Below are 15,314 nucleotides of genomic sequence, written 5' to 3'. Positions count from 1 at the left end.
CCTACTCGTGGAATACATAAAATATTATTTCCTGGAATGGAAGAAATGTGTGTTAATCTAGAAAAATATGTCACGGGACATGAGGTAGGAGGGGAGTGGGCGATGTTGGGGGAAAAGCGTTGGCTTATTACGATTTTATTGACGTGTACTATTTATATAGTGCCGGGAAACGAATACGAAGATGTATAATATATAATATATAATTATATTTTTGCGATATTCTGCACAGTTCGACGAACGCAACACACACTCGGTCGCGTATCCGCTCGAATATTATTATTCGTGGGGTTAAGTCGTATTATTATCGCCATGGCGTTGATATTGCGATACAGCTGTATTACTATAACCCACTACGATCCGCCAATTCACATCGCCTATAATACACATTCACAAACACCGCCGTCTTATGCGAACACCATCGTCGTCAGAGGCTAATAATGCCTGCACATAGATCGTGATATATTGTATTATTGAATAGATACGACTGAATGAGTTTAATATCATATAAGGTCTGTACAGGCGTACGTGTACAATCGTGGCCAGCTGTGCATTCGCGAGCTTATCGGAAGTAAAAATTGCAACTTTCTGGGAGTTTGTAGGTACAGAGTGATTCACCGAGTATGTTCGTTCCCGTATAATATATGTTTTGCTCGAACAATGCGACTGGCTTACTGAAATATTCTGTTTTTGAAACATTTTGACAAAAATATGGTGGAGCACGCTTTGTAAACCACCCCGTGTCGAAAAATAAATATTACACGACTCGGATAAATGTAGCGGTCATAAAATATGTCGTATAAATCGTGCACGACATATGATTTCGTTAAACGTCGGTCGCTGCACGGTGTCGAAAATTTCTCACTCTGCAAAAGGTGCGTTAACATTAATATTTCCGGAAAATAGAAGTTCAACAGTCGAAACACGATGCGCGTAGTCGTGAAAAGTTTGATATATTTTATACTATTTTGTTTTCAACGTTGAATGAATTTATTAAGCATTCATTTTTTCGTCGGGTCCGTTGTTATTATTAGTTACGTTACAATCGCATAGAATCATTTAATGTCATTATTATATTATGACATGACGCTTGACGATGTTTTCCTCAATCCAAATGGAACAATTTGCATTATTAGCGTTACTCGGGATGTTATAAAATTGACGAAATGTCCAGATTTAAATTTATGGTGTTTTATTTCTATTCAATTTGCAAATAACTAAATAAAACTTTAAATATATAAAAATCAGTAAATTATTTTCGTCAGTTAGTTAATAATGCAATAATAATAATGTTATTTAAGCAAATAGCATTGAAATTCTTTTTTTTTAACACGGTAAAATGTGTAAATCTCACTACTTACGCATTTAAAATGCACATTGACATGAATCCAATTGTCATAATTAAATATAATTATATAAACTAAAACCATGGAATTAAATAAAAAAATTAAATCTTCTGTTTGAAAAATACTATAACTAGTTATAGCTTAAATGGTAAATAAAATTAAACTTTTGTCACAAATTAAAATTATTATAAATCATATCTTGTGTATAATAGGGTTTAGCCATTATTTTGGTCTCAGTGTATGTTTGTTATAGGTAGTTTTGTAAACTAGGTAAAATAAGTTTCCACAGTATGACATACGTTATTAACGACTATAACGTTATTTAATTGCAAAGAAAATGCTAAAAAATATATATATATATATTGTATAATTAGTGTTAAGGGTAGTTTTATTACCAACAAGTTTTAATGTCTTGCACGATGTTTTATAACGTCACTATAAATAATATTTATTATCGTACAAATAAATATCTTCTGATTTAATACTATGCTGCACCTAAAAAATATCATAAACATTTTTTATACAACCTACTACTTTGATATCCGTTGTTATTACTTATGCCCTATTATATTATATAAGGTGAACCTATCAATAAGTAATTTATAATAATAATAATGTATTTCGTATTATTACAGTGCCACTGTAAATATTACTGCGACTGTAAAAATCCAATATTAAGATAAAAAAATGTTTGTAAATTTAACTATAGTGCAACATATTATTTTTATCATACATTATAGTTTCTTGAGAAGGTTATGGAAACTTAGATATTATATTTTTTATCATTGTCGTACAATATCAAAAAGATAATTTGAATTTAATCTAACTTTTTTTTTGATCATGTTCAATAGTTAACATTATAGGTATTTAGGTGTAGCGGAGTAGCATACTTCAAGTATCTATTTTAAAGTATCTGTTTATAAAAAAAATCTTTATAATTTTCTGACGATAATATTATTAATGTTATAGATATATATTGTTTTAGCAAATATTTGTTATTATTATTATCATATAATATCGTATGTTTCACACAAATCTCAACTGCTAAGAAACTTATTTAGTATTCTAACGTTAAGATAATTCGAATGCAATTATGTAACTACGTCTCCGTTTGTTTTCAAATTTAATATAATTATAAATACGAATCTAGCGCATAATTTATAACTTTTACGTGACTCAAATTACTGTTCCTATTTTAATAGTGGGTTAAACGACATCATTTTGGATAGACAAATGCGCTTACAAAGTAAATGTTGTGATGTAAAATTTCTTTGTAATACCATAAAGCAAAACTATAAAATCGCTTAACCCCGCGAAACTTAATGAATAAATCTAAAACTTCACACAAAGTTTGTCTACAATTTGTGTACAAAATAATATCATAATCAAGTAGGTATACAATAATAATTCGAAAATACGACTTTAACAGTTTAAATAATATATTATATGTAATATTATATTACGTTGCGAACGTTTGTAAAATAAAGGTACCAGCTTAGGCTCAAAATGTGATACGTAATTAATTTTATAATATTATTGCGTCTTTGTGCAGAGTATTTTAGAGTAAGGCGTCGATTCCCGTTACCAGCTGTAACGTGGTTATTATGAAACATTTGATATGAATTAATATTATATTATATACTATGATATTATGGTACATGAGTTACTGTACGTACGACGTCTAATATAACGATATAATAATATACACGTGCACGTATGTATTAATGTAACATATTTTCAAATAATGATAAAATCGTACTTATCGCTGAAAAAAAATGCTACGATAATATGATAGTTTGTACAAAAGTTTATAATAATATTGTCCATTATAATACATCAGAAGAAACTTATTCTATTTCACTCAATCAAATAAGCTAATATTAAATTATAATTAAAATACATGTACTCTAAGATCATAAAAATTTACTATAGATTTTGAAATGTTTACCGGTTATATGATTGAGTCTTTAAACTGCTTTTTAATGTTTTATAAACGAGCATATTATTATGTCCAGAACGTCTTTATTATTATTGAGTAGTCGCTTTTCAAAATTTCGATGGTTAAAATCATTCATTGTTTTTAACAGTTTTTAGTGCAATAAATTATTAAGTTTAATAGTTTATTGCATTAAAGTTTATTTTCCCAACTATAGTCATATTATAATATTATTATTTCTAACACGTTCAATGACATGTAGTCATCGAACATAAAACCATATGTAGGTATGTATTAACTTTAGTAGTTTACAATTTTAATTAGCGATGGGCTACCGTTTTAATTTTTTCCTTTGGAAATTACATGTGATAGATCAAAAGAATATATATATTTTTTTTATTAGCTTTTAATATATCTGAATTATTGTAGCTCAGCCATTAAAACAATATAATATACATTTAAAAGTAAAAACGGCGAAAAAAAAAAACTCTTAGTGAAATCAATACACCACTCTGCTCAGTATCTAAAATTAAATGTATTATTATGTATCTTATAGTTGATGTTATTATTATAGGAGTTCAAAGTTTAGATACGATTGTAAAGAGTGAGGTATCAGGCCTTTTTAAATTTTAACTTTTAAATAATAAAATACTATCTAACCTACCGAGGCACAGTATGTATTTGATCTTTGTGATATACAATGAAGCGTTTACAGAATAATTATTCGGTCTTGGGATTTTAAATTAAAAATCTAAAATATAGTATTGCAACATTTTGATGTTGATGTTTGAATATTATATTTTTGCACGAATTCATATTACCGTTATAAAATATACAATCGTTAAAATTTATTTTTGTTTTTGAAAGTACAAATATTCACTTGAATGCTTAAAATAATCACCCCATTCTTAGTATAATAAATAAGTGTAGTATCGTGTAACATCGTTAGAATTACGATTTTTACCTATCATAAGAAACCAAAATACGTAAGCGTTATCTTGACGGTAAATAAATCGAATAATCGGGAGAAAATATAATATTAATATGCTTACGCTCCGTAATGTCTGGGATTGACACAAACAATTCTGCGTCACGTAATTATAATATAATAATAATTTAATAATATAATGTTTATGTTAGGGACGTCAAATTGAATATAATACTCAATTTGTTATAAATACGTTTTACATAATATTATAGCACATATTAAATGGAAATTTCAAACGTTTGAGATTGCGATTTGCTATTGTTATATAGCTGGTACATACCATCTACCTGTAAGTAATAATATTATACAAACACCGAGATCACAGAACGTTGTTGGTATATAATATTAATATATATATATATATATAATAAGTATGCCACACGTGCTGTTAAATATTTTAGTGCTGATAAATAATTTTACCACTTCTAGATAAAATATAAGCAGATAGTAATATATACTATTATTACCCCGTATGTAATGTTAGTTTCGTTTATGATTCGAACCAACTATGACGGTATCATCAAACCTATAGAATTGGCACAACTTTACGATTACAATAGGCACAAGTGCACAACAGATGAAATGTGGCGGTTGTTAATACATTTTAATATTTTATGTTGCTATAAATACGCCGTTTTGTAGGTTGCAAAAACTAGATGGTTAGAAGAGGCTTAAGTATACTGCAGTCTGCAAGTCGCGAAATGGATCTAATTTTTTTCATTGTTTTTAATATACAAAAACCATTTAAAATAAACTAAATTAGGACACCACGGTGTTGGAGGGGCGTTTGTATTACCCATTGAAAATTATTATAGTTAGATGGGTTTAATTTCTATAAAAATAATATTTATGTTATTATAAAATAATTCATTTTTTAAAAATATAAAAGACATATTTATTTTGCGTGAGAATTTATTAATTTACATTTCACCGTTTTTGTATTTTTATCGTGTTTTCCAGTATATTTTTCATATCAGATCAGGTCATGTTTACTACAATAATAATATATACTACGCAATTTCATCGATGAAAATTATGGGAATCGAATTTTTAATCGACTTCCCTTAGTTTCTTATTTTTTTAATAATTATTATTTCCGGTAAGATTTTAAATTTAACCATTCCCACACATTTCCTACCCACATTTTCAACAAATTACAATAAAAACAATTACAACTGTATATAGATAAATGCTGTTATTTTAATATTTGTGCTTGATCATTCAAATATGTATACTATTGTACATATATTTGTTAACGTGCATACATTTTTTCAAACAATAAACTGTTAATTTGATTAAGACTATTTTGGACTATTTTTCGACAGTAATTATTATTTCACTCGTAAAAATACGAAACCAAATGAAAGCAACGTCGATGGTTTCTGGCTTCCACAAAGTGGAGTCTAGAGCAGTAATCAAACCACTTGCATCAAAAGAGTCAAATACGAAGATGCATGGACCTCATTTTATAAACTGATATCAAATTAGTATAAACGGTTTTGTTATTCGTACGATCAAAACCACATTATTCCAATTAAACTGTATAAATGTATATACTACCTATACCCATACGATTTTCGAACATTAATTTCGTTCTGTATTTTAAACCGTTCAAATACTTCGATTTTGGATGGTGTTATAACGTAAATAATGTACCTAGGTACTTTAAAAACGCTAATATTAAGACGTTTTGTATAAAACTATCTACGCATAAATTGTGTACGAGAACGGTGCATCCGTTCACGTGTGCTCGACACGCACGCGATATATTATTTTCTAATGCACATTTTTCAAAATAAACATGTACGATGTGAATGATATTATGATGACATAATAAATTGGTTGTAATGTGTCATAACCACGTTGTAAAAATTATTTAAATTACGTATAGGGTACTTTAAAGACGATATTATATAGCTATTACGATGTAGGTATACCATCTAAAATGCTGAACAATTGACATTAGGTATACATAATATAATAATAACACGGAACACTGAAAGTGGTAGATAACAGAGTTAATTTAAACCATATTTATTTATCAAAATCCCATAGGGTGAAATTACTGAGCTTAATAATTTAAAATTAAGTAAGCTTAACTAAATCGTACATTTTTTTTAAAGTACATTATTTTGAAATATAAATTGTGTACTTGGTATTATACAATACAATATATTGTCATAGAATTTTCTTCATAAATCATTCAATTAATTAATATGAAATGTGATTAATAGCTGATATACTGAATACGGAGCAGCCGAAATCTATTAGTAAATCGGCAGTGTTGGGTAAATTACTTTTAAAAAGTAATAAAGTAACTTTATTCGTTACTTAGAGAGAAATGTAATAAAGTTACTTTATTCGTTACTTTAATAAAATTGTAATGAAATTAATTTAGTTTTCAAATTGAAAAGTAACTCATTACTTTCTCGTTACAAAAAAAATAAAAAATATTTTTAAATATATTTTAACAATATTATCATTGTGCCTGGCAATAATGTTACTAGAAATACATTACCTATAGTAAATAGATATAATTTGAAAAAGAAATCAATATACTATAATCAATAAAATTCCATATTATTATTTTATATTTATGTATTTATGTTTGAAATCAACTTTACACAATAGTGTATCTTCAAAATTTTTGTCAATCATACGCGACCTTTTTTAGAACAAATGTCCCCTGAAACACTAAATAATCGCTCTACAGAAGCACTGGATGGTAAAGCGGTGTTGTATTTAATAAAAATATTCTTTACTAATGCCATTGAATTCAAAATTGTGAGATCAGTTGTATAAGGAGCTTTAATAAATATACATAGTATATTACTATACTAGATTGGTAAACATAATGATGTCCGCATTATAGACATATTTTTTATCTTTTTCAATACGCAAAAGGTAGGTACTTAATAATTCGAAACTGCAACGCGTTATTCAATAGAAATTACTTATCAAAAGTAATTTCCATTACATTTTCGTTACTTGGAAATAATTCTAATGAAATTACGTAACGCGTTACAAGCAAAGTAACGCTGTTACAGTAACGCGTTACTTTAGTTACGTTACTACCAACACTGTAAATCGGACAGGACGCTCTAGAGACTCTCGACAGAATATTATACGAGTGTAATAATAATAATAATAATAGTAGTAGGTAATACCATAATATAAAAAGTTAAAAACCACAACCTCGGTATAAATATTTTAGAGCTCAGTCAAAGCCAAACGTCAACAGCTCGAGGGCGGGCCTCTTCTTACGGATATGACGCGTGTAATGTGCTGAAAAACGATTTTTGTTTAATTTTTTTCCCTACGAAACGAGGCATAAAACGTAAATATATATATAATATATATATTTGGAACAGTATATTATATTTACTTATGTGAATACATCGCTATAAACGAAGAACAAACATTGTTACTCAGGGATTTACAGTTAATTTGTTAGGAAATCTGTTTTGCTGTGCATTTGATATATATATATATGTTATGTATTATGCGTACATGTTGTACACCTAAACGTGTATCGTACAATATTTAAATACAAATGCGTAGAGATTCTGAATTGTCAACAAATCTCTAGAAGACGCCACGTTATAGGTATATAATATGTGTGTGATTGCAGTACGATTAAAACAATACCAAGTCGTCGTTCAATGATAAACCTCCAGCAGCTATTGTATAATACAAGTGTGGTTACAACGAGGCTCAACAAACCACATGCGGCTCCCGAATGAGTGTCGTGTGGCTCATGACATCAAGCCTAGAGTAAAATTAATTCATTTAATATAAAAAGCACTTCTCAAAAGTAAAATTTCATTTCTTAATGTGTACCTACCTGAACAATAATGCTCTGTGTAGTGTAAAAAATAAATGTTCCTTTACTTGTTATAAAATTAAAAATGTGGTTTCATTTAAAAAAAATAACAACCTATCTTAACGACGTGGAACCTAACCTGTTCTCCATGGCTGTTCCCATACTTTGGTAACTTCGGAAAAGTTGGAACTGGCTATCACTTGTCAGTACTTAGGGAAATTATAGAAGGCAAATCAGAAGCATATAGTATAAACATACCTGCTGCTAAAGTTTAGTTAGAATTTCTAATCTAACATTAGAAATCAAAACTATGACTTACTAATAGGTTTTTATTTTGGTTGTAAGCGAATAAACAACAGAGCAGATACAGTAATTGGTAAGTTTTATTATAAAAAAAAACCCGTTTTGACCAAACTTGTGGCACATAAAATCATAATAATAATATATGTTATTATTACTACTTTAGCTATATGGAGTGTTTTTTAATTGATTTATAAACCGAAGTCGTCCGATATTTAAATATTATATGATTTAATTGGCTTATAGTTAATTTTCATTTTCAATTCAACCCTTTCGTATGTTATACGCAATATTGTGCAATATAGGCGCACAAGAGAGATGATAATATAAGTGTAGAGAGAGCAGAGTGTAATTTCATGCAAATGTTAAATACACACACACACACACACACATATATATATATTATATATAAAAAAAAATCATTTTCTACGCAGCTGGTAACGAGAGAAAAAAATATCATAAAACCCACAACCATTATTTAAATTTATTGTTATCATCCCAGACGGGAAAAAGACGGGGCAGTCATTATTCCACATCACACGTAGTAAAATGCAAAACGAATTACAACGGCGGCGGCGGCGGCGCTCTCCCCATAATGTATATAATGTATATATACCACGATGGTTTTTATATACCTTGGGATGTATATGTTTTTAATCGGTTATGCCACGCACTGTCCCCTAAAAACACCTCCCCTGAAAAAAAAATGATACCTAATGGGGGTATAAAATTACTTGACCGGAGGAAATAATTTGAAACTCATTCGTCGGTACTGAGCGGCAGTGTACTCACTAATTCGTAAGCTCTGTCAATAAAACACCACCACTATCTGGTGGTTGGTATAAATAATACCGTGTAAATAACCCCGTAAAATTATGGAATTTATGGGCACTACGAAAAAAGTATAAAAATGTATCACGAGTGCCCGATTATTGCAGCAATTATTGTAGTAGCAATAAGAATAACTATTATATTAACTTAAATGTCCTAAAAACTACGATTTAATGACCTAACAAAATTTCACAATATCAAAAAAAAAAAAAAAATAAATAAATAAAATTTCCATCAGTTTTACGATATAAGATAAGTATGTATTTATAATTTGATATACAATAACATATATTTAAAATATAGGTAGTACTTTGGTTTTTGAGTGAAAAATATAACATTTACAAGTCAAAAATATATAAAATGTCAAAAATGTTCTAAAAGTGCCAAATGAAAGTTTAATTTTGATGTTCTTTGATCTATGAAACAAATATTGTACTTTGAAAGCATTATTTACAAGATTTAGAAAAAAAAATGCAATTAGCATTTGAATCTGGGCCCTGATAATATCTAATGACGAGTATAGGTCTCGTTGAAAAGACTGTTACGCGAGAGAGTTTGAAGTAAAAATTTCGTATCCACAACGTACAATGATAGGTGCAATCGTACAATAAATTACGATAGAATTAATGAGTGCACTGCTAAAGCGTTAAACGTTTTATTTATTTACTTTTTTCAAAGGCGTTTTGGGAAATTTAAAGTATTTAGGTATACGGTGTGTGGTATAAAATAGAGAGAAAATTACTACTTTTTTATGTGCATTGTACAAGATGAAAGAGTTATGAGAACGGGAAACTTTCATATATATATATATTATATATAATTGTGTTTGATTGGCCTAATTTACACATTCCAATGTCGGATATTAATCTTGTTTTCCGCGTTTCGGTCGGTCGAGTGTGAGAGATGATTTTTTAAGCGGAGCAAAGAGAGCGGCGTCAAACGGTATTCGTTTCCGGGTGCGTTACAATTGCGAATTTTTAGTATAGTCAACAGTTATTGCCAGTGTTAGGACTTATCTAGATAAATTTATCTAGATAAATTATCCAGATAATAATAATTTTATTTTTTATCTTTTATCTTATCTAGTTAAATAAATATAAGTTATCTAAGCATTTATTTTAGATAAATATTTGACTTATCTAGATAAATTTAAAAGATAAATTTTTTAGTGAAAATTAGATAGATCTGTACCAAAAATATTATTAACTATGTGAATTTTGTTTTTGGTCCACTCGACAACTTCTTCAGCAGGGTGACTTCCCAAATTTTTATTTATACTTTGTTACTCCCTAGAGTCCCTTGGATCTTATTGGTTCCTTATATAATTATATGTGTTGAAGTTAATGTTTGGTGATACACATCATGATATAATAAGTTAAGCCGAAAATAAACATATTATATAGGCATGTACTTACATGACATTATATATGTTTTTTTTAAATTAGTTGTTTTAATTTTAATTTCTATAATTATCTGTTATTTATCTGGATAAAATATTTTTATCTTTTATCTTTTTGTTAGATGAATTAAATTTGTTTATCTTTTATCTGTATCTTAGATAAAATTTAGTGTTGTTATCTTTATCTTTATCCAGATGATTTTTTTGTTATCTGTTCCTAACACTGGTTATTGCGCAGAAAGCTTTGCAAATACAATTTTGTATATTATGTACGATATGCCCTTTAATTTTCTCCTATAGAAAACAGTGAGAAATTCTCCTAAACGAAATTGTTGACGGATTTTTTTTTTGTCAAGACACCACAACATGTATGATTTTTTCGTCGATACAACTAAATTTACCCAAAATCCAACACAAAATTGACACGTCATCACGTCATATATCTCGTCGTAACTTCGTCAGGAACGTCACGAAATTTCGATTGCGTCTGTTATTAGAGCGTACGTCTAGCCAATTAAAATTAAAAACGTACGCATATAACAATAAAGTTTTGTACAAACGATATGTTCAGATGATAATAGGAATAGAAGCGGAAGTACTTGCACGTTAAGTGCGTTCAAATAATAGTTAAATAGGGACGATATAGGTTCTATTGTTGCGCGTGCGCATATAATATATAAATTAAAAATCTAGAATCTGACAGAGTCTCATGGTGAGCATTTGATTCTATTGTTGTAAGACAACGGAGTGGACTTGATGTTACTTTATAATATCGTACTTTATTTTAGTCCGTTGCGTATTAATAATGAAAACATTCACGATGTGTCCCGGCAGTATTCATTCTATTTACAACAGTTTATCCTGCAAACTTGGTAAACCAGCGACCGATAAGAAATGCAACGCACGGCGTGACAATGAATAATTTAGCATAATTTTAATGGCACAGATTGCTCAGTATATATTACATTATATATATTTATATGATCTTCGCAATTATTGTTGAGAAAATATCGGCCAAATTTATGCTTTAACGATGCGTTATGCACATCGTATAATAAGTGCTTTGTATATTATATTATGTCTTTTCCGCGAAGTTGCAATATCAGTCGGTCCAATGGGATGTTTTCGTGAAAACCTGGCCATGATTGAAATACGGAAAATGAATTTAAAATGACAGAATGATATGTAAAGAGAGGTCTTATAATATTTCCGCTGTTTTCATATTGATTTTGTCGGATATTTGTATAATATATCGATTTCGCTGACGATAGATTCCACTGGATATAATAATATTTGATATAGATAAATAAAATATTTTATTTTCTCGATATTACTATTAGTACGATTATATAAATAGATAGGTAGAAAAAAAATGTATGACAAGAAAATTATGGTTTAATTTTACAAGACTATAATAGCTATTATTTTGTATTAGGTATTTTTTTTTAAAATAAATTTATCTATAAACAATTGGTTATTCCTAGTTAAAAGATTTTTCAATGCATTTGATATGACCCCTAAATATATAGTGTTTAAGTCATTGAGTCTAAAATCAATGAATATTATTTTATATGGATTTCTACTCATGTTATCATTTTTGTCACCACAGATTATCATTATACTGATACCAGTGATGCAGTTATGGAATAGTACAACTATATTATGTTCAAAGTTTTGTAAAAAATAAAGTGATTTTCAGAAGGTATACAATATAAAACAATACAATATTTAATTATTTAAAATATTCTACAGTTTTTTTAAATTTAAATTGTAAGTTCATTACTTTATTACTCTTACATTGCTAAAAATTTAAGTACATAATATGAAACAAAATAGTCTAAAAGAATCAATAAATCGTACAAGTTAACGCAAGATGTTTCTTAGTATTTTGATGGAATATAACATACACTAAAAGAAATTATAAAAGTTTGGACTTGAGATTGGAGCTGATTTGGAAGTTTACTAAACGTCTAATTTAAGTTTAAATTTGTACTTTTTTTTAATTTCTCTCAGTTCTCAAGATATGCCAGTAACATCAACTGAAATGTAATTTTTAATTTATATTAAGGTTTAAAATAATGTAGTCCAGGTCTTTATGAATATACCCCATTACTCGACGTGAATGCTTTTCTAGTGCCGTTTGCCTGTTCTACGATAATCATATTGTTATATTTTTAATACGTTATCACGAGTTCAGGCCACTTTATCATTTAACAATAAATATAATATTGGATTAGTGGGCGGCGGTGTAAACTAATACCGCATACTTAGCTGCAAGACATGGTGTCGAAACCTCGAAACAAACAATAAAAATGTAAAATGTCAAGAAATTTCCTCGGGGAGGGTGCGGTTGAGACTTAATCCGCCGGTCACAGAATTATAATATAATGCCAACGTCGATTTATACAAACATAATCTACGCGCATACAACTGTATAAACTGCAGTTATGTGTTTAACATAGTATACATTATAGGTAAGAATGTACAATGCGTATATCTAACCTTTCTATGGAAATATATATATTGTAAATAATATTATATTATGTTAAATATGACTGTTTTCGGAACAAAACGGGCGGTATATTATAATGTGTTTTAGCAACGAAATTTATCGTGCACGAGCGGATAAATTATTATACGTATTCGGCTTTTGTTTTCCAAGACATCAATTTATTATTATGGTACCTACCCATATATATATATATATATATATATATGCGTTATTTTTGTTGGTATCTAAAGTGTAGGTATAAAGTATTGTCTAAACATGAAATGATTCGATGGAATTGTTAATGCAAAACATTTTTTCGGTGACCGATCCGGCAAGACTGCAATAAAACAAATTAATCTGAACTTTTTCAAATAAGTAAAAGTACAATAACTTACAATTATTTATGGTAGCATTATTTAGAATAATGCAATTTAGATAATATGTTTATAGTGAAATCGATATAGATAAGTATATTTTATTATACGCACATAATAATATAATATATTTATTTTAATATACGCATTACATTAATATAGCTTGTGATTTATTCACCAATAGATGTCCTGATAATAATAATATTAATGGTTTGTACGTTTATTTTATTTTCGATCAGTTAAGTAACTTAAGAAATAGTAGATTAACTATGAAAACATTTAGACGCTGGTAAAAATACAGCTTTAACTATTTTATATTCATATATCTGTCAATTTATTGGCGGTGATGATTATGCCGTAAATTGTATTATGAGGAGAAAAAAAATTACAAGAAGAACAGAAATATCCAATCATTTTTCTTTGCAATATGCACCCAAGTAGTAATACTATTATAGTGGTGATGACGATTGGCGATTAAATTAGTAATTCTTTCAAAACATATTAATTATTAAATGTAATGTATGATGAGATATATATAAAAAAAAATAGTAATCTGAGTAAATATCACAAACCAAATGGAAAAAAAAAATACTAAATACTATTTACAAACATAAATTTAAGAGGACGCCACTACATTTGCATATTTTGTGTTCTTTTCTTATGCGTTGGGTAACACATAACAAACGTAATTAATATACATATAGATATAGCATATAAATAGAGAAATACAGTTTTATTATAGCAAACATTACTGTACATTTACATATTATTTTTTAATTTATAGAAGAGAATATTATCTCTTTCTCGCTATGAAATTGTATACTTTATATATATTTAAATTTTAAAACGAGTTACAATACAATATAGTATGTTGTATTTTTCATTAAAAAATAAATTTTGAGTAGTTTTAAACATAAAATATTTAAATTTAAGCTATATAGACTCTCATATTAAGAGATTAGGGGAGCATTCAGCACGGTAAGTAGGTAGATTCATTATAATCGATAAAATTAATATGTTTATGATAAAATATATTGCAATAACCTTGGCTATTGAGGTGGTAGAGCCACGAGGCTATCTGTCGGTGGTAGGTATGCTTAATATGGTTTTAACTGACTATATAAAAAGATTATAATTTAAAAAAGAAAACTTAAAAGTATAAATATTTTTTATCATAAATAAATTTTGTTTACTATACTACCTATGCATAACACGAAAACTGAAAAATATGATGCTACTTACACGTAGGTATGGCAAACAATTTGAAAATTATATAGTTAATAAATAATACCTTATGAAATATACAAATGTCAGGAAAATCCCAAAAATAATATTTTGAAAAATATATGACGCCTTATATTAATTTACACAAAAAATGTTGATATTTTTATTTTTCCAAAAAATTTAAATCAAATTTTAAATTTTGTATTTCCAGTGTTAGAAAATAAAAATCTTTTTTTTTTAACAATATACGTGTAATTTAAGTGACTTTAAAGTATAAACTATACATAAAAAAAAAAAAAAATAAAAAAAAAAAGTTATTTCGTCTGTCAGGTTTTCCCGTTACGCCCTGTTTACTCGTATTATATAGTTAATAAGTAAAATTTATCAGAGAAGAAAAAAAATTCTCACAAATTTCACATGATCTAAGAACATATCCATTGATATATATATATATATATATATATATATATATATATATGTATATATGTTGAATATTGATGTATACCAATATCATATATCAAGTAAAAGTAATAATAATATTACAATAAATAAATAATCTATAGATATCTGAATTCCAGTTTTAATAGGTTTTTTTTTTTGTAATA

This window comes from Diuraphis noxia, unplaced genomic scaffold (assembly GCF_037042655.1).
Source record: "Diuraphis noxia isolate RWA-SAM2 unplaced genomic scaffold, SU_Dnox_SAM2 contig0005, whole genome shotgun sequence".
In the NCBI taxonomy this organism is placed as follows: domain Eukaryota; kingdom Metazoa; phylum Arthropoda; class Insecta; order Hemiptera; family Aphididae; genus Diuraphis; species Diuraphis noxia.
The sequence above is the reverse complement of the archived record's forward strand: the minus strand, read 5'-3'. Positions refer to the sequence as shown.